Source organism: Oncorhynchus masou, chromosome 24 (genome assembly GCF_036934945.1).
Source record: "Oncorhynchus masou masou isolate Uvic2021 chromosome 24, UVic_Omas_1.1, whole genome shotgun sequence".
In the NCBI taxonomy this organism is placed as follows: domain Eukaryota; kingdom Metazoa; phylum Chordata; class Actinopteri; order Salmoniformes; family Salmonidae; genus Oncorhynchus; species Oncorhynchus masou.
In genome coordinates, this window is record NC_088235.1 from 89,704,668 (window position 1) to 89,725,506 (window position 20,839).

Here is a 20,839-nt window from a genome sequence, read left to right on the forward strand (position 1 = left end):
AGCTGGTGAAGATGTTTCTGTCTCTGAGCTGGTGGGGATGTTTCTGTCTATGAGCTAGTGGAAATGTTTCTGTCTCTGAGCTGGTGGACATGTTTCTGTCTCTGAGCTGATGGACATGTTTCTGCCTCTGAGCTGGTGGGGATGTTTCTGTCTCCGACAGAGCTGGTGGGGATGTTTCTGTCTCTGAGCTGGTGAAGATGTTTCTGTCTTCTGAGCTGGTGGGGATGTTTCTGTCTCTGAGCTGATGGACATGTTTCTGTCTCTGAGCTGGTGGAGATGTGGAGATGTTTCTGTCTCTGAGCTGGTGGAAATGTTTCTGTCTCTGAGCTGGTGGACATGTTTCTGTCTCTGAGCTGATGGACATGTTTCTGCCTCTGAGCTGGTGGACATGTTTCTGTCTCTGAGCTGATGGACATGTTTCTGCCTCTGAGCTGGTGGACATGTTTCTGTCTCTGAGCTGGTGGACATGTTTCTGTCTCTGAGCTGGTGGAGATGTTTCTGTCTCTGAGCTGGTGGGGATGTTTCTGTCTCTGAGCTGGTGGACATGTTTCTGTCTCTGAGCTGGTGACAACGTTTCTGTCTCTGAGCTGGTGGGGATGTTTCTGTCTCTGAGCTTTTGGACATGTTTCTGTCTCTGAGCTGATGGAGATGTTTCTGTCTCTGAGCTGGTGGGGATGTTTCTGTCTCTGAGCTGGTGGAGATGTTTCTGTTCTGTCTGTCTCTGAGCTGGTGAAGATGTTTCTGTCTCTGAGCTGGTGGAGATGTTTCTGTCTCTGAGCTGGTGGACATGTTTCTGTCTCTGAGCTGGTGGAGATGTTTCTGTCTCTGAGCTGGTGGGGATGTTTCTGTCTCTGAGCTGGTGGGGATGTTTCTGTCTCTGAGCTGGTTTCTGGACATGTTTTCTGTCTCTGAGCTGGTGAAGATGATGGAGATGTTTCTGTCTCTGAGCTGGTGGACATGTTTCTGTCTCTGAGCTGGTGGACATGTTTCTGTCTCTGAGCTGGTGGGGATGTTTCTGTCTCTGAGCTGGTGGAGATGTTTCTGTCTCTGAGCTGGTGACAAGTGTTTCTGTCTCTGAGCTGGTGGGGATGTTTCTGTCACAGAGCTGGTGGGGATGTTTCTGTCTCTGAGCTGGTGGACATGTTTCTGTCTATTGGCTGGTGGGGATGTTTCTGTCTCTGAGCTGGTGGAGATGTTTCTGTCTATTGGCTGGTGGGGATGTTTCTGTCTCTGAGCTGGTGGACATGTTTCTGTCTCTGAGCTGGTGGACATGTTTCTGTCTCTGAGCTGGTGGAGATGTTTCTATGTCTGAGCTAGTGGAGATTTTTCTGTCTCTGAGCTGGTGGGGATGTTTCTGTCTCTGAGCTGGTGGACATGTTTCTGTCTCTGAGCTGATGGACATGTTTCTGTCTCTGAGCTGGTGAAGATGTTTCTGTCTCTGAGCTGGTGAAGATGTTTCTGTCTCTGAGCTGGTGAAGATGTTTCTGTCTCTGAGCTGGTGGGGGATGTTTCTGTCTCTGAGCTAGTGAGCTGTCTCTGAGTGGAAATGTTTCTGTCTCTGAGCTGGTGGGGTGGACATGTTTCTGTCTCTGAGCTGGTGGAGATGTTTCTGTCTCTGAGCTGGTGGACATGTTTCTGTCACAGAGCTGGTGGGGATGTTTCTGTCTCTGAGCTGGTGAAGATGTTTCTGTCGCTGAGCTGGTGAAGATGTTTCTGTCTCTGAGCTAGCTGGAAGATGTTTCTGTCTCTAAGCTGGTGGACATGTTTCTGTCTCTGAGCTGGGACATGTTTCTGCTCTCTGAGCTAATGGAGATGTTTCTGCCTCTAAGCTGGTGGAAATGTTTCTGTCCCTGAGCTCGTGGCGATGTTTCTGTCTCTGAGCGATTTACGATGTTTCTGTCTCTGAGCTGGTGAAGACTTTTCTGTCTCTGAGCTGATGGACATGTTTCTGTCTCCGAGCTGATGGACATGTTTCTGTCTCTGAGCGATTTACGATGTTTCTGTCTCTGAGCTGGTGAAGATGTTTCTGTCACTGAGCTGGTGAAGATGTTTCTGTCTCTGATCTGGTGGACATGTTTCTGTCTCTGAGCTGGTGAAGATGTTTCTGTCTCTGAGCTGGTGAAGACGTTTCTGTCTCTGAGCTGGTGGAGATGTTTCTGTCTCCCAGCTTGTGGACATGTTTCTGTCTCTGAGCTGCTGGACTTGTTACTGTCTCTGAGCTGTTGGAGATGTTTCTGTCTCTGAGCTAGTGGAGATGTTTCTGTCTCTGAGCTAGTGAAGATGTTTCTGTCTCTTAGCTGGTGAAGATGTTTCTGTCTCTGAGCTAGTGAAGATGTTTCTGTCTCTGAGCTGGTGGGGATGTTTCTGTCTCTGAGCTGATGGACATGTTTCTGTCTCTGAGCTGGTGGACATGTTTCTGTCTCTGAGCTGGTTGAGAATTTTCTGTCTCTGAGCTGGTGACGACGTTTCTGTCTCTGAGCTGGTGGAGATGTTTCTGTCTCCCAGCTTGTGGACATGTTTCTGTCTCTGAGCTGGTGGACATGTTTCTGTCTCCCAGCTTGTGGACATGTTTCTGTCTCTGAGCTGGTGGACATGTTTCTGTCTCTGAGCTGGTGGATATGTTTCTGTTTCTGAGCTGGTGGGGTTGTTTCTGTCTCTGAGCTATTGGAGATGTTTCTGTCTCTGAGCTGGTGAAGATGTTTCTGTCTCTGAGCTGGTGAAGATGTTTCTGTCTCTGAGCTCGTGAAGATGTTTCTGTCTCTGAGCTGGTGAAGATGTTTCTGTCTCTGAGCTTGTGAAGATGTTTCTGTCTCTGAGCTGGTGAAGATGTTTCTGTCTCTGAGCAAGTGGGGATGTTTCTGTCTCTAAGCTTTTGGACATGTTTCTTTCTCTGAGCTGATGGAGAATTTTCTGTCTCTGAGTTGGTGGGGACGTTTCTGTCTCTGAGCTGGTGAAGACGTTTCTGTCTCTGAGCTGGTGGAGATGTTTCTGTCTCTGAGCTGCTGGACTTGTTACTCTCTCTGAGCTGGTGGACATGTTTCTGTCTCTGAGCTGGTGGGGATGTTTCTGTCTCTGAGCTGGTGGGGATGTTTCTGTCTCTGAGCTGGTGGGGATGTTTCTGTCTCTGAGCTGGTGGACATGTTTCTGTCTCTGAGCTGGTGACAACGTTTCTGTCTCTGAGCTGGTGGGGATGTTTCTGTCTCTGAGCTTGTGGACATGTTTCTGTCTCTGAGCTGGTGGGTATGTTTCTGTCTCTGAGCTGGTGGACATGTTTCTGTCTCTGAGCTGGTGGTCTCTGGCTGATGGACATTTTCTGTCTCTGAGCTGATGGACATGTTTCTGTCTCTGAGCTGGTGGGGATGTTTCTGTCTCTGAGCTGGTGGACATGTTTCTGTCTCTGAGCTGGTGAAGATGTTTCTGTCTCTGAGCTGGTGAAGATGTTTCTGTCTCTGAGCTGGTGAAGATGTTTCTGTCTCTGAGCTGGTGAAGATGTTTCTGTCTCTGAGCTGGTGAAGATGTTTCTGTCTCTGAGCTGGTGGGGATGTTTCTGTCTATCAGCTAGTGGAAATGTTTCTGTCTCTGAGCTGGTGGGGCTGTTTCTGTCTCTGAGCTGGTGGAGATGTTTCTGTCTCTAAGCTGGTGGACATGTTTCTGTCTCTGAGCTGATGGACATGTTTCTGCCTCTGAGCTAATTGAGATGTTTCTGCCTCTAAGCTGGTGGAAATGTTTCTGTCCCTGAGCTCGTGGCGATGTTTCTGTCTCTGAGCGAGTTACGATGTTTCTGTCTCTGAGCTGATGGAGACTTTTCTGTCTCTGAGCTGGTGGACATGTTTCTGTCTCTGAGCTGATGGACATGTTTCTGTCTCCGAGCTGATGGACATGTTTCTGTCTCTGAGCTGATGGACATGTTTCTGTCTCCGAGCTGATGGACATGTTTCTGTCTCTGAGCTGGTGGGGATGTTTCTGTCTCTGAGCTGATGGACATGTTTCTGTCTCTGAGCTGGTGGGGATGTTTCTGTCTCTGAGCTGGTGGGGATGTTTCTGTCTCTGAGCTGGTGAAGATGTTTCTGTCTCTGAGCTGGTGAAGATGTTTCTGTCTCTGAGCTGTTGAAGATGTTTCTGTCTCTGAGCTGGTGGGGATGTTTCTCTCTATGAGCTAGTGGAGATGTTTCTGTCTCTGAGCTAGTGAAGATGTTTCTGTCTCTGAGCTGGTGAAGATGTTTCTGTCTATTGGCTGGTGGGGATGTTTCTGTCTCTGAGCTGGTGGACATGTTTCTGTCTCTGAGCTGGTGGAGATGTTTCTGTGTCTGAGCTAGTGGAGATTTTTCTGTCTCTGAGCTGGTGGAGATGTTTCTGTCTCTGAGCTGGTGGAGATGTTTCTGTCTCTGAGCTGGTGGAGATGTTTCTGTCACAGAGCTGGTGGGGATGTTTCTGTCTCCGAGCTGGTGGACATGTTTCTGTCTCTGAGCTGGTGAAGATGTTTCTGTCTCTGAGCTGGTGAAGATGTTTCTGTCTCTGAGCTGGTGAAGATGTTTCTGTCTCTGAGCTGGTGGGGATGTTTCTGTCTATCAGCTAGTGGAAATGTTTCTGTCTCTGAGCTGGTGGGGCTGTTTCTGTCTCTGAGCTGGTGGAGATGTTTCTGTCTCTGAGCTGGTGGACATGTTTCTGTCTCTAAGCTGGTGGACATGTTTCTGTCTCTGAGCTGATGGACATGTTTCTGCCTCTGAGCTAATTGAGATGTTTCTGCCTCTAAGCTGGTGGAAATGTTTCTGTCCCTGAGCTCGTGGCGATGTTTCTGTCTCTGAGCTGATGGAGACTTTTCTGTCTCTGAGCTGGTGGACATGTTTCTGTCTCTGAGCTGATGGACATGTTTCTGTCTCCGAGCTGATGGACATGTTTCTGTCTCTGAGCTGATGGACATGTTTCTGTCTCTGAGCTGGTGAAGATGTTTCTGTCACTGAGCTGGTGAAGATGTTTCTGTCTCTGAGCTAGTGGAGATGTTTCTGTCTCTAATCTGGTGGACATGTTTCTGTCTCTGAGCTGATGGATAATTTTCTGTCTCTGAGCTGGTGGGGATGTTTCTGTCTCTGAGCTAGTGGAGATGTTTCTGTCTCTGAGCTGGTGGGGATGTTTCTGTCTCTGAGCTGGTGAAGATGTTTCTGTCTCTGAGCTGGTGAAGATGTTTCTGTCTCTGAGCTGGTGGAGATGTTTCTGTCTCTGAGCTGGTGGAAATGTTTCTGTCTCTAAGCTGGTGGACATGTTTCTGCCTCTTAGCTAATGGAGATGTTTCTGCCTCTAAGCTGGTGGAAATGTTTCTGTCCCTGAGCTCGTGGCGATGTTTCTGTCTCTGAGCGAGTTACGATGTTTCTGTCTCTGAGCTGGTGGAGACTTTTCTGTCTCTGAGCTGATGGACATGTTTCTGTCTCTGAGCTGATGGACATGTTTCTGTCTCCGAGCTGATGGACATGTTTCTGTCTCTGAGCTGATGGAGACTTTTCTGTCTCTGAGCTGTTGGACATGTTTCTGTCTCTGAGCTGATGGACATGTTTCTGTCTCTGAGCTGATGGAGACTTTTCTGTCTCTGAGCTGTTGGACATGTTTCTGTCTCTGAGCTGATGGACATGTTTCTATCTCCGAGCTGATGGACATGTTTCTGTCTCTGAGCTGATGGACATGTTTCTGTCTCTGAGCAGTGAAGATGTTTCTGTCACTGAGCTGGTGAAGATGTTTCTGTCTCTGAGCTAGTGGAGATGTTTCTGTCTCTAATCTGGTGGACATGTTTCTGTCTCTGAGCTGATGGAGAATTTTCTGTCTCTGAGCTGGTGGGGATGTTTCTGCCTCTGAGCTAATGGAGATGTTTCTGCCTCTAAGCTGGTGGAAATGTTTCTGTCTCTGAGCTTGTGGCGATGTTTCTGTCTCTGAGCGAGTGACAAGTTTCTGTCTCTGAGCTTGTGGACATGTTTCTGTCTCTGAGCTAATGGACATGTTTCTGTCTCTGAGCTGGTGGAGATGTTTCTGTCTCTGAGCTGGTGAAGATGTTTCTTGCTCTGAGCTAGTGAAGATGTTTCTGTCTCTGAGCTGGTGGAGATGTTTCTGTCTCTGAGCTGGTGAAAATGTTTCTGTCTCTGAGCTTGTGGACATGTTTTTGTCTCTGAGCTGGTGAAGATGGTTCTGTCTCTGAGCTGGTGGACATGTTTCTGTCTCTGTTTTCTCAGTCTCTGTACTGTTCTAATGAGACCTGATGCTCTGTGGCTCTTTGTGAGACAGGAGATGTTTTAGTACATTAAATATCTTGCGATCTACTTGGGAAAATACTGATTCTTTCTCTCTACTGTTTCACTCTAAACTGATCTTACTGTATCTGTCTGTTTATTTAATGAAGGCTGATGTGTCTTTTTCTCTCAGCCGTATTCAGGAAATGTGGTGTGTGTGTGTGTGTGTGTGTGTGTGTGTGTGTGTGTGTGTGTGTGTGTGTGTGTGTGTGTGTGTGTGTGTGTGTGTGTGTGTGTGTGTGTGTGTGTGTGTGTGTGTGTGTGTGTGTGTGTGTGTGTGTGTGTACGTGTGTACGTGTTTAGCTATACTTGTGGGGACCAGAAGTCCCCACAAGAATAGTAAACACACAAACATTTTACCAACTGGAGACATTTTGTTGTTCCCCACAAGGACAAATGTGATTTCTAGGGGGTAGGTTGGAATTAATGTTAGGGTTAGAATTAAGTTTATGTTTAGGAGCTAGGGTTGGGGTTAGGAGCTTGGGTTAGAGTTAAGGTTAGGTTTTCAGGTTAAGGTTTGGGTTAAGGTTAAGGTTAGGGTTAGTGTTAGGGTAAGGGTACGGGTTAGGGTTAGTTTTAGGGTTAGGGGTTAGGGATATTTGAATTTTGAATGGTACTGAATTGTGTGTCCCCACAAGGTTAGTTGTACAAGACTGTGTGTGTGTGTGTGTGTGTAAGTGGTGTATTAATGAAATCTGATGGGTTGTCTTTAGGGCATTTGCCCAGAAAGCTCCATCCTGATGAGAGCTAAAACATGTGTGACATTTCACTGAGGCTCATCTGAAACAAACATATGCACGTGCGCATGCACACACACACTAGCACCACCCCCACTCCCCCTCTCTTTCTGTCACTGAACTTTGTAATTCTCATTCTCTCTCCCTGTGTCACACACAGTCTGTATCACTCTGTAAATGTATGGACAGACCAAACCGGCAGAAAAAAAAAGAGGAGAACGCACACACACACACACACACACACACACACACACACACACACACACACACACACACACACGGTAACAGTAATCTCCTCACTAACCAGTCACCTCCAGACTGATCGACGGATGTACCAATCAGTCTGACTGACATTTCACCTGATAGACAGACAGACTGACTAACGACAGGACACAAGGCCAGCAAGCTTATTGGTCTACAATGTCTTTTTGTGTCATTGTGACATGTGTTGAGGAATTATAATCCTGTGAGTAACAGTGTGTCTGTGTGTGTATGTGTAAACAGAATGTGGGAGCTGACCAGGATGTTGCTACAGGAGACAGACAGCTTCCATCTGGAGAATCACACAGATTACTACAGGAGACGTGTGTGTGTGTGTGTGTGTGTGTGTGTGTGTGTGTGTGTGTGTGTGTGTGTGTGTGTGTGTGTGTGTGTGTGTGTGTGTGTGTGTGTGTGTGTGTGTGTGTGTGTGTGTGTGAGAGAGAGAGAGAAAGAGCATCCCAGAGTTATCGGTTCAACCAAGCTTAGACAGAGAATGCTAAAGAAAGAGGGAAGTCCATGTAGAAAGATACAGGAAGAGAAAGAGAGAGAGATGAGTAGAGAAGGTGAGATATAAAGCAGAAGAGATATGTATATACACTGACTATACAAAACATTGAGTACACCTGCTCTTTCCATGGCATAGACTGACCAGGTGAAAGCTATGGAGCCTTATTGATACCTTTTGTTGAATCCACTTAAATCAGTGGAGGCTGAGGCTGGGGCGTGCAACTCAATATTAGGAGGGTGTTCTTAATGTTTTGTACACTCAGTGAGAAAAACATACAGGGATAAATATTCTGTTTGAGAGGTAGTAGGGAGGACTACATCTCTGTGAAGTTTGGCCTGGAATATTACCCACTGGGCACACAATGGTTGAATCAACATTGTTTCCACGCCATTTTAATTAAATTACATTGAACCAACGTGGAATAGATGTTGAATTGAGGTCTGTGCCCAGTGGGTTTCAATCAGTGGCGTATCCAGGCCACCCCCCCAAATCTGATTGCCGACCTCAGTGGTCCCCCCAGAAGTCCCCCAGAATACATGTCTCTGAATATATTGATAATTTTGTCCAAGATGTGCACAGACAGCAAGACTCTAAAAATGCCAAGATAGCCTGTCTAAATGACTATCTCCTTGTAGCACTCACATCTGTAGCCATGAAATGCTTTGAAAGGCTGGTCATGGCTCACATCAACAACATCATCCCAGACACCCTGGATCCCCAACAGATCCACATGACACAATCTCTATTGCACTCCACACTGCCCTTTCCCACCTGGACAAAAGGAACACCTATGTGAGAATGCTGTTCATTGACTACAGCTCAGCGTTCAACACCATAGTGCCTTCTACGCTCATCACTAAGCTAAGGAGCCTGGGACTGAACACCTTCCTCTGCAACTTGATCCTGGACTTTCTGATGGGGTAGGCAACAACACATCCGCCACACTGACTCTAAACACAGGGGCCCCTCAGGGGTGCATTATTTGTCCCCTCTACTCCCTGTTCACCCATGACTGCATGACCATGCACGATTCCAACAGCATCATTAACTTTGCCCGGCAACACCACAGTGGTAAGCTGGATCCCCAACAACAATGAGACAGCCCACAGGGAGGAGGTCAGTGACCTGGCAGTGTGGTGCCAGGACAACCTCTCCCTCAACCTCAGCATGACAAAGGAGCTGGTCGTGGACTACAGGAAATGGAAGGCCGAGCACGCTGCCATTCACATCAACAGGGCTGTAGTGGAGCGGTTCCAGAGCTTCATGTTCCTCTGTGTTCTCATCACTAAGGATCTATCATGGTCCACGCACACCAACACAGTCGTGAAGAAGGCACGACAAATCCTCTTCCCCATCAAGAGGCTGAAAAGATTTAGCATGGGCCCTCAGATCCTCAAAAAGTTATACAGCTGCACCATTGAGAGCATCTTGACTGGCTGCATCACTGCTTGTTATGGCAACTACTTTTCATCCAACTGCAAGGCGTTACAGAGGGTAGTATGTACAGCCCAGTACATCACTGGGGCCGAGCTCCCTGCCATCCAGGACCTCTATACAAGGCAGGTTCAGAGGAAGGCCCCAAAATTGTCAAAGACTCCAGCTGCCCAAGTCAGAGACTGTTCTCTCTGCTACTGCACAGCAAGCAGTACCGATGCACCAAGTCTGGAACCAACAGGACCCTGAACAGCTTCTACCCCCAAGCCATAATGCTGCTAAATAGTTAGTCTGGGTGGCTATTTGGTAAACTATTTAACTATCTGCATTGACCCTTTTTGCACTAACTTTTTTGACTCCTAACATACGCTGCTGCTACTGTTAATTATCTGGCACTTTGTTACTAGTTGTATGTTCATATCTACTTGAATGACCTCGTAGCCCTGCTGGTACCCTGTGTATATAGCCAAGTTATCATACTCATTGTGTATTTATCATTACTTTTATTAGTAAGTGTTTTACTTTCTAGTATTGTTCTATTTTCTTTCTTTCTGCATTGTTGGGAAAGGCCATTAAGTATGAATTTCACTGTTAGTGTACATCTGTTGTTTACAAAGACTTTGACAAATACCGATAATATATATTGTTTTATTCATAAATCTCACCGGGAAACGAATAAGAGCGAGCGAAACAGCGTCTCTCGATCTACTAATACTAATGTGTAGCCCATGTATCTGATGCTGTCTGGCAAACAATAAGACATGCCATATTATTTTTGTCCAGACAGGCGGCCGCTGTTTGCCTCGCTCGGGTTCTTTCTCTGGTGAAAAAGTGAATTTAATGAAAGGACTATACATGGATAGACACGAATGAGAAATAATTTTATTCGTTTGTTTACTTTTTTATTGAAAACATTTTTGGGGAAGCCTGGCATCCATGAATACACACCACTTTGTAGGCGGAGTGTCATTACGCTTATGATGTTTGAAAATAGATGTACCTTCTCATTCAAATGGCGGGTGCACAGTGCACTGTTCGACTTTCTTTGTAGTAGAAGAACGTGCGCAGGTAATCAATTTAACCTACTTTTTTAAAGAGATTTGTTTGACAATCAGATAAAAATATAATCTGGTTGTGTTCATGACACATTAACGGGAATACATTTTTACAGTTAAATGACATGTCTTCGCTGTAAAGCACATAACAGATGTTTGTCCACACAGACATAGGATGTCCCGTTAAAAACATAGAGACCGCCTGAATGTCACGGTATAATTCGTACTCCGGTTGGCATTTTCAAGTCAATTTACTGCTGAATGCTAATAGTCATATATACAATTCTGATATTGAATACAAACAGTGTAACAAGACTTTTGGGATTGATTTATGTTTAAAACAGGGAAACGTACCAAACATAAGCGGAAGTATTTAACGTGTTGCACAATCATAACTAGATTTAAAAATCCATCTTGCATCGATTAAGGTTCAAAATGTTTTTCTATGACCTGTATCAACACCCCACACAATATTTTTCACTTTACTCACTACAGACAAATTCAGATATGTTGTTTTGACATTCCAATCTGTTTTTTTAAACTCTCATCCATCCAACTGTCTCTCTCTTTACTTTGTTTTCTTACGCCGCTCGGTTTTTGATACTCTTTTTTTCATACCTCCCTCCACACACGCACACTCAATTTCCCCTGAAACCAGGACAGCCCAGCAGAAAAATAGTTAACAGGCACCCTGCTTTATGATTGGCTGTCAACTCTGGTGTTCTGAGCTACCCTACAGAGAGAGGTAACTAGGCAACTTCAGCGGCTGCCGAACAGAGGGAAGGAGAGAGAGAGAGGTAACCACGACAAAAAAGGGGGGATAAAGGGAAATTACGCGCGGAAATCCTGACATATTTTTTTTTACATCGGAGTAGGTGGATATAGGCGCGATTCAGTCACTACCCCTTGGATGGGAAAGTGGATAACCGCTTCTGAAAACTTGTTTGTGGATGTTGGGAATAACGTGGATGGTTGTTGGATTGTAACCTCGCAGCAGAATTGGAACTAACAGTCGGCCTACTCAATCTCGGACCGGCAGTAAGAAGGTAAACCAGTGATGAAAAGGCATTTGGACTAAATTAAAGCTTTAGGTTTACGCAGATGAGCATATAAATATCGCTGCAGAATGTCACAACGGTGCATGGCAGGTGTTTTGTAAATCGGATGTTTTTCCAGACAGATATAATATTCACTGCAGCAGATCTCCACTGCTGCTGCATCAGGGTTTAATGGTTGGAAAAGAAAGTCTTTAAAAGTAAGCTTTAGACTTCTCAGTGTGTAGAAATTACTGTGTGTGTGTGTGTGTGTGTGTGTGTGTGTGTTACAGAAATGGGGAGAGAGCAGGCAGTTGTTTGCTGCATTGACATATTTCAGTGAGCGTGCATGTGTGTGTGAGTGAGTGTGTGTATGTGGATATTCCCGGGCGTTCCATATTAAGGCAGTCGGGTTCTACTTGGTGTTCTACCACGCCAAGTTAGGGAGCCTCTCTCTTTTCCTCTCTCAGGCTGTTGAATGACCTCTGTGCTGGATCCTGCCTTGAGGAGAATGAGTTGAAGTGTAACTGGGCTGTTCTGATATTGATCAGCAACTGGAGGAGAAATGTAATGAATACTACTCTGTCAGTGGCTAGGGGGGAGAGAGGTAGAGAGAGAGAAAGGGGAGGATAGAGAGAAAGGTATTGTGAATGGGTATCCCAGTCGGTCTGTGCATGGCTGAAAGCTGCATTAATCATGAAATGGCTACACACACACACTAGAGCTATAGCTGCTCCTCAGTCCTGCTCTAGCGCTTCACAGAACCTGTCCACTAAGTCTTCACAGAATTTGTCCACTAAGTCTTCACATAATTTGTCCACTAGGTCTTCACAGAATTTGTCCACTAGGTCTTCACAGAATTTGTCCACTAGGTCTTCACAGAATTTGTCCACTAGGTCTTCACAGAATTTGTCCACTAGGTCTTCACAGAATCTGTCCACTAGGTCTTCACAGAATCTGTCCACTAGGTCTTCACAGAATCTGTCCACTAGGTCTTCACAGAATCTGTCCACTAGGTCTTCACAGAATCTGTCCACTAGGTCTTCACAGAATCTGTCCACTAGGTCTTCACAGAATCTGTCCACTAGGTCTTCACAGAATCTGTCCACTAAGCCTTCACCCATGCAGGCAACTAACTGCGTCTGTTTCTGTTCAATCCACTCTGTGTGTGCGTGCCTAAAGGACGTCATGCTGCTTGCTTAGCGAGTACCATTTCCTCCTGATTCGGCTCGCACCCAGGACCTCTACCTTGCTAGCACATGTGACCACCCAAACGTCTTACCAGTCAGCGCCACGTGACAGCTAGCTATTCGCTGGCGAAAGTGGGGACACTTCAGGCTGAGGAATAAGTTTCACACATCCCCATGTGCTACACGTGAGTGTTTGGTAGGATGAAGGGTGTGCAGTGTGGGACGGCATGTTGTCCACGTCACAACGCCTCATTTGGTAAAGAGAAATGGAGGGTGATGGGATATGACAGAAGGCAGACCACACATTTCTCTTTCGCCCCAGAGTTAGGGTGTGTGAGTGAGTGTATGTGTGTGTCTGACAGGAGACAAATCATCAACACACACACGCCTCCCTCAGCCAGCAGCTCCACCAAGGCCAAAGCTCCCTTGCTACCATGGTAACATATTTCTAAGGTGTGATTGGTCAAAGGAGGGTCATGGCAATGAAACGTTTTCTCAAAAGTAAGTATGTGAATGATGGACATAGTAAACAGACTATAATGGTGAATATAGACCCTGGTATCACTGGGAAAATATTCTCTCAGGTTTTACACTCTTCTTATGTTGCTCTCTCATTTTGTCTCTTCCCCCGTCTTGCGATCCATTGTGGAGGATTCACCACTAGCTAGCTATTAGTGTGTGTGTGTGTGTGTGTCTCAGGATGAATCAGAGCTAGCTATTAGTGAGGTGTTGTCACACCTCTACAGTGTTACATCGGCCTCTCGCGCTCTTCCTGCCAGTTCTTACCACCTAGTCAGAAATGTGTGTATGTGCCTGCGTCTGAGTGTCTGTGTGTTTGTGTTTGTGTGCAGATGTTTCAGTCCTTCCACTTGTTTCCTCACCTCTCAGGTTACCTGGTCTGCCTCTGGAACCTGTGAAGCCACTTTTGAATCCAGTCCTGTGTGTGTGTGTGTGTGCGCGCGTGTGCGTGTGTGTGTGTGTGCGCTTGTGTGTGCGTGTGTGTGTGTGAGCGTGTGCTCGTGCATTTGAGGCCCTCTTACTTCTGTCTTTGTGGGCCCAGCAGGCAGCTTCAGGTCACCATAGAAACGCAGAGAGCATTGTGTAGAAACCCTCAAAGAAAACACAAGTATCTCTCTCTGTCCCTGCCCTCTCTCTCTCTCTCTCTCTCTCTCTGTCTCCCTCTCTCTCTGTGTCTGTCTCTCTTTCTCTCTCATTGTAATTTATTCAGAAGCACTGTGAGGCCTTCAGGGGACTTGTTAATATATGAAGGACATTATGTCTGTAGGGTTCTGTACAGTTTTCCCATAGGGCTGGGTTCTGTAAAGTTCTTTCATAGGGCTGGGTTCTGTACAGTTCTCCCATAGGGCTGGGTTCTGTACAGTTCTCCCATAGGGCTGGGTTCTGTACAGTTCTTTCATAGGGCTGGGTTCTGTACAGTTCTCACATAGGGCTGGGTTCTGTAAAGTTCTCCCATAGGGCTGGGTTCTGTACAGTTCTCCCATAGGGCTGGGTTCTGTACAGTTCTCCCATAGGGCTGGGTTCTGTACAGTTCTCCCATAGGGCTGGGTTCTGTACAGTTCTCCCATAGGGCTGGGTTCTGTACAGTTCTTCCATAGGGCTGGGTTCTGTACAGTTCTCCCGTAGTGCTGGGTTCTGTACAGTTCTCCCATAGGGCTGGGTTCTGTATAGTTCTCCCATAGGGCTGGGTTCTGTACAGTTCTCCCGTAGGGCTGGGTTCTGTACAGTTCTCCAGTAGGGCTGGGTTCTGTACAGTTCTCCAGTAGGGCTGGGTTCTGTACAGTTCTCCAGTAGGGCTGGGTTCTGTACAGTTCTCCAGTAGGGCTGGGTTCTGTACAGTTCTCCAGTAGGGCTGGGTTCTGTACAGTTCTCCAGAAGGGCTGGGTTCTGTACAGTTCTCCAGTAGGGCTGGGTTCTGTACAGTTCTCCAGTAGGGCTGGGTTCTGTACAGTTCTCCAGTAGGGCTGGGTTCTGTACAGTTCTCCAGTAGGGCTGGGTTCTGTACAGTTCTCCCGTAGGGCTTGGGTTCTGTACAGTTCTCCCGTAGGGCTTGGGTTCTGTACAGTTCTCCCGTCGGGCTGGGTTCTGTACAGTTCTCCCGTCGGGCTGGGTTCTGTACAGTTCTCCCGTCGGGCTGGGTTCTGTACAGTTCTCCCGTCGGGCTGGGTTCTGTACAGCTCTCCCGTCGGGCTGGGTTCTGTACAGCTCTCCCGTAGGGCTGGGTTCTGTACAGTTCTTCAATAGAGCTGGGTTCTGTACAGTTCTCCCATAGGGCTGGGTTCTGTACAGTTATGTACAGTTCTCCCATAGGGCTGGGTTCTGTGCAGTTCTCCCATAGGCTGGGTTCTGTACAGTTCTCCCATAGGGCTGGGTTCTGTACAGTTCTCCCATTGGGCTGGGTTCTGTACAGGTCTCCCATAGTGCTGGGTTCTGTAGAGTTCTTCAATAGAGCCGGGTTCTGTACAGTTCTCCCATAGGGCCGGGTTCTGTACAGTTCTTCAATAGAGCCGGGGTCTGTACAGTTCTCCCGTAGGGCCGGGTTCTGTACAGTTCTCCCGTAGGGCCGGGTTCTGTACAGTTCTCCCGTAGGGCCGGGTTCTGTACAGTTCTACCGTAGGGCCGGGTTCTGTACAGTTCTCCCGTAGGGCCGGGTTCTGTACAGTTCTCCCGTAGGGCTGGGTTCTGTACAGTTCTCCCGTAGGGCTGGGTTCTGTACAGTTCTCCCGTAGGGCTGGGTTCTGTACAGTTCTCCCGTAGGGCTGGGTTCTGTACAGTTCTCCCGTAGGGCTGGGTTCTGTACAGTTCTCCCGTAGGGCTGGGTTCTGTACAGTTCTCCCGTAGGGCTGGGTTCTGTACAGTTCTCCCGTAGGGCTTGGGTTCTGTACAGTTCTCCCGTCGGGCTGGGTTCTGTACAGTTCTCCCATAGTGCTGGGTTCTGTAGAGTTCTTCAATAGAGCCGGGTTCTGTACAGTTCTCCCATAGGGCTGGGTTCTGTACAGTTCTTCAATAGAGCCGGGGTCTGTACAGTTCTCCCGTAGGGCCGGGTTCTGTACAGTTCTCCCGTAGGGCCGGGTTCTGTACAGTTCTCCCGTAGGGCCGGGTTCTGTACAGTTCTACCGTAGGGCCGGGTTCTGTACAGTTCTCCCGTAGGGCCGGGTTCTGTACAGTTCTCCCGTAGGGCTGGGTTCTGTACAGTTCTCCCGTAGGGCTGGGTTCTGTACAGTTCTCCCGTAGGGCTGGGTTCTGTACAGTTCTCCCGTAGGGCTGGGTTCTGTACAGTTCTCCCGTAGGGCTGGGTTCTGTACAGTTCTCCCGTAGGGCTGGGTTCTGTAGAGTTCTCCCGTAGGGCTGGGTTCTGTACAGTTCTCCCGTAGGGCTGGGTTCTATACAGTTCTCCCGTAGGGCTGGGTTCTGTACAGTTCTCCCGTAGGGCTGGGTTCTGTACAGTTCTCCCGTAGGGCTGGGTTCTGTACAGTTCTCCCGTAGGGCTGGGTTCTGTACAGTTCTCCAGTAGGGCTGGGTTCTGTACAGTTCTCCGATAGGGCTGGGTTCTGTACAGTTCTTCCATAGAGCTGGGTTCTGTACAGTTCTCCCATAGGTCTGGGTTCTGTACAGTTCTGTACAGTTCTCCCATAGGGCTGGGTTCTGCACAGTTCTCCGATAGGGCTGGGTTCTGTACAGTTCTCCGATAGGGCTGGGTTCTGTACAGTTCTTCCATAGAGCTGGGTTCTGTACAGTTCTCCCATAGGTCTGGGTTCTGTACAGTTCTGTACAGTTCTGTACAGTTCTCCTATAGGGCTGGGTTCTGCACAGTTCTCCCATAGGGCTGGGTTCTGGACAGTTTTTCAATAGAGCTGTGTTCTTTACAGTTCTCCCATAGGGCTGGGTTCTGCACAGTTCTTCAATAGAGCTGTGTTCTTTACAGTTCTCCCATAGGGCTGGGTTCTGTACAGTTCTTCAATAGACCTGTGTTCTGTACAGTTCTCCCTTAGGGCTGGGTTCTGTATAGTTCTCCCATAGGGCTGGGTTCTTTACAGTTCTCCCATAGGGCTGGGTTCTGTATAGTTCTCCCATAGAGCTGGGTTCTGTATAGTTCTCTCATAGGGCTGGGTTCTGTACAGTTCTCCATTAGGCTGGGTCCTGTACAGTTCTCCCATAGGGCTGGGTTCTGAACAGTTCTCCCATAGAGCTGGGTTCTGTATAGTTCTCCCATAGGGCTGGGTTCTGAACAGTTCTCCCATAGAGCTGGGTTCTGTACAGTTCTCCCGTAGGGCTGGGTTCTGTACAGTTCTCCCGTAGGGCTGGGTTCTGTATAGTTCTCCCATAGAGCTGGGTTCTGTATAGTTCTCCCATAGGGCTGGGTTCTGTATAGTTCTCCCATAGGGCTGGGTTCTGTATAGTTCTCCCATAGGGCTGGGTTCTGTATAGTTCTCCCATAGGGCTGGGTTCTGTACAGTTCTCCCATAGAGCTGGGTTCTGTATAGTTCTCCCATAGGGCTGGGTCCTAACTTAAACGACACACAAATACCTTTGTTTTATGCTTTTACCTAAATTGATATCCACTGAGAGATATCAACGTTCTGGTTTCGGATAAGGAGAGAAGGAAAGGAATGAGCATGAAGGAATGAATGGGAAGGAGATGAAAGAAGGCAGGGAATGGAAGGAGGAAGGGAGGGAGGAGATGATACGAGGGAAGGAGGACGGGAATTGACTGGATGCCCATCCCATTGATCCTGGCTTGGTGTGTGTAATATTCCCAGAATACCTTTACAGAAGGAGAGGCAGGATGAGAGAATAAAAGCACCAGCCATTCTCCTCTGATGCTCATGGTACTGCGGTAATGGGGAGCTGCTGGGTGTGTGTGTGGGTGGGTGGGTGTTTTTAGTGTGTGTGTGTGTATTTTAGGGGACTGGCATCAGCAATTGTCTGGCTATAGGCAGGTGAGCTGTGAGAGAGCAGGGTTGGCCAACCCTCTTCCTGAGAGGTAAGGGATGTGCAGGTTTTTGCTCCCGCCCTGCTCAAACACATCTGATTCAGCTAGAGGCTATTATTCTGACTATATTGTAATATGTAATCAGATGAAATACTCACAATCTGTTTGTTGCACAGTACTAACAGCAGCAGCAGTGCAGCACACAACCTTTCTCTCTATCCCTCCTCTCCCTGTCTCTCCATCCCTCTACCTCTCTCTCTATCCCTCCTCTCCCTGTCTCTCCATCCCTCTACCTCTCTCTCTATCCCTCCTCTCCCTGTCTCTCCATCCCTCTACCTCTCTCTCTATCCCTCCTCTCCCTGTCTCTCCATCCCTCTACCTCTCTCTCTATCCCTCCTTTCCCTGTGTCTCCATCCCTCGACCTCTCTCTCTACTCCTCCTCTCCCTGTCTCTCCATCCCTCTACCTCTCTCTCTCTCTATCCCTCCTCTCCCTCTACCTCCGTCCCTCTACCTCTCTCTCTATCCCTCCTCTCCCTGTCTCTCCATCCCTCTACCTCCCTCTCTATCCCGTGTCTCTATCCCTCTACCTCCCTCTCTATCCCTCCTCTCCCTGTCTCTCCATCCCTCTACCTCCCTCTCTATCCCTCCTCTCCCTGTCTCTCCATCCCTCTACCTCCCTCTCTATCCCGCCTCTCCCTGTCTCTCCATCCCTCTACCTCCCTCTCTATCCCGCCTCTCCCTGTGTCTCCATCCCTCTACCTCTCTCTCTATCCCTCCTCTCCCTCCATCCCTCTACCTCTCTCTCTATCCCTCCTCTCCCTGTGTCTCCATCCCTCTACCTCTCTCTCTATCCCTCCTCTCCATGTGTCTCCATCCCTCTACCTCTCTCTCTCTCTATCCCTCCTCTCCATGTGTCTCCATCCCTCTACCTCTCTCTCTCTCTATCCCTCCTCTCCCTGTCTCTCCATTCCTCTACCTCTCTCTCTACCACTCCTCTCCCTCTACCTCCGTCCCTCTACCTCTCTCTCTATCCCTCTTCTCCCTGTGTCTCCGTCCCTCTACCTCTCTCTCTATCCCTCCTCTCCCTGTCTCCTTCCCTCTACCTCTCTCACTATCCCTCCTCTTCCTGTCTCCATCCCTCTTTCCATTCCTCTACCTCTCTCTATCCCTCCTCTCCATGTCTCTCCATCCCTCTACCTCTCTCTCTATCCCTCCTTTCCCTGTGTCTCCATCCCTCGACCTCTCTCTCTACTCCTCCTCTCCCTGTCTCTCCATCCCTCTACCTCTCTCTCTCTCTATCCCTCCTCTCCCTGTCTCTCCTTCCCTCTACCTCCCTCTCTATCCCGTGTCTCTATCCCTCTACCTCCCTCTCTACCCCTCCTCTCCCTGTCTCTCCATCCCTCTACCTCTCTCTCTATCCCTCCTCTCCCTGTCTCTCCATCCCTCTACCTCTCTCTCTATCCCTCCTCTCCCTGTCTCTCCATTCCTCTAACTCTCTCTCTCTATCCCTCCTCTCCCTCCGTCCCTCTACCTCTCACTCTATCCCTCCTCTCCCTGTCTCTCCATCCCTCTACCTCCCTCTCTATCCCGCCTCTCCCTGTGTCTCCATCCCTCTACCTCCCTCTCTTCCCCTCCTCTCCCTGTCTCCATCCCTCTACCTCTCTCTCTATCCCTCCTCTCCCTGTCTCTCCATTCCTCTACCTCTCTTTCTCTCTATCCCTCCTCTACCTCCATCCCTCTACCTCTCTCTCTCTATCCCTCCTCTCCCTGTGTCTCCATCCCTCTATCTCTCTCTATCCTTCCTCTCCCTATGTCTCCATCCCTCTACCTCCCTCTCTATCCCTCCTCTCCCTGTGTCTCCGTCCCTCTACCTCTCTCTCTATCCCTTCTCTCCCTATTTCTCCATCCCTCTTTCCATTCCTCTACCTCCATCTCTATCCCTCCTCTCCCTGTGTCTCCGTCCCTCTACCTCCATCTCTATCCCTCCTCTCCCTGTCTCTCATCCCTCTATCTCTCTCTATCCTTCCTCTCCCTATGTCTCCATCCCTCTACCTCCCTCTCTATCCCTCCTCTCCCTGTGTCTCCGTCCCTCTACCTCTCTCTCTATCCCTTCTCTCCCTATTTCTCCATCCCTCTTTCCATTCCTCTACCTCTCTTCTCTCTATCCCTCCTCTCCCTCACCTCCATCCCTCTACCTCTCTCTCTCTATCCCTCCTCTCCCTGTGTCTCCGTCCCTCTACCTCTCTCTCTATCCCTTCTCTCCCTATTTCTCCATCCCTCTTTCCAATCCTCTACCTCTCTCTATCCCTCCTCTCCCTGTGTCTCCGTCCCTCTACCTCCCTCTCTATCCCTCCTCTCCCTGTCTCTCCATCCCTCTACCTCTATCTCTATCCCTTCTCTCCCTATGTCTCCATCCCTCTACCTCCCTCTCTATCCCTCCTCTCCCTGTGTCTCCGTCCCTCTACCTCTCTCTATCCCTTCTCTCCCTATTTCTCCATCCCTGTCCCTCTTTCCATTCCTCTACCTCTCTCTATCCCTCCTCTCCATGTGTCTCCGTCCCTCTACCTCCCTCTCTATCCCTCCTCTCCCTGTCTCTCCATCCCTCTACCTCTATCTCTATCCTTTCTCTCCCTGTCTCTCCATCCCTCTACCTCTCTCTCTCTATCCCTTCTCTCCCTATTTCTCCATCCCTCTTTCCATTCCTCTACCTCTCTCTATCCCTCCTCTCCCTGTCTCTCCATCCCTCTACCTCTCTCTCTATCCCTTCTCTCCCTGTTTCTCCATCCCTCTTTCCATTCCTCTCCCTCACTCTACCTCCCTCTCTATCCCTCCTCTCCCTGTCTCTCCATCCCTCTACCTCTCTCTCTATCCCTTCTCTCCCTATTTCTCCATCCCTCTTTCCATTCCTCTACCTCTCTCTATCCCTCCTCTCCATGTGTCTCCGTCCCTCTACCTCCCTCTCTATCCCTCCTCTCCCTGTCTCTCCATCCCTCTACCTCTATCCCTTCTCTCCCTGTGTCTCCATCCCTCTACCTCTCTCTCTATCCCTTCTCTCCCTATTTCTCCATCCCTCTTTCCATTCCTCTACCTCCCTCTCTATCCCTCCTCTCCCTATGTCTCCGTCCCTCTACCTCCCTCTCTATCCCTCCTCTCCCTGTCTCTCCATCCCTCTACCTCTATCTCTATCCCTTCTCTCCCTGTCTCTCCATCCCTCTACCTCTCTCTATCCCTTCTCTCCCTGTTTCTCCATCCCTCTTTCCATTCCTCTCCCTCACTCTACCTCCCTCTCTATCCCTCCTCTCCCTGTCTCTCCATCCCTCTACCTCTCTCTCTATCCCTTCTCTCCCTATTTCTCCATCCCTCTTTCCATTCCTCTACCTCTCTCTATCCCTCCTC

At 48.6% G+C, this 20,839-nt stretch overlaps 1 protein-coding gene across 1 annotated transcript in view; it reads left to right on the forward strand.

Moving 5' to 3' along the window:
* Positions 1-11,091: 11,091 nt before the first annotated feature.
* LOC135512971 (disabled homolog 1-like) overlaps positions 11,092-20,839 on the forward strand; it is a 168,955-nt gene continuing 159,207 nt past the window's right edge. The window contains exon 1 of the mRNA XM_064935532.1: positions 11,092-11,313. The gene's annotated coding sequence lies outside the window, so the exon portion shown is untranslated. The remainder of the gene's footprint in view (positions 11,314-20,839) is intronic.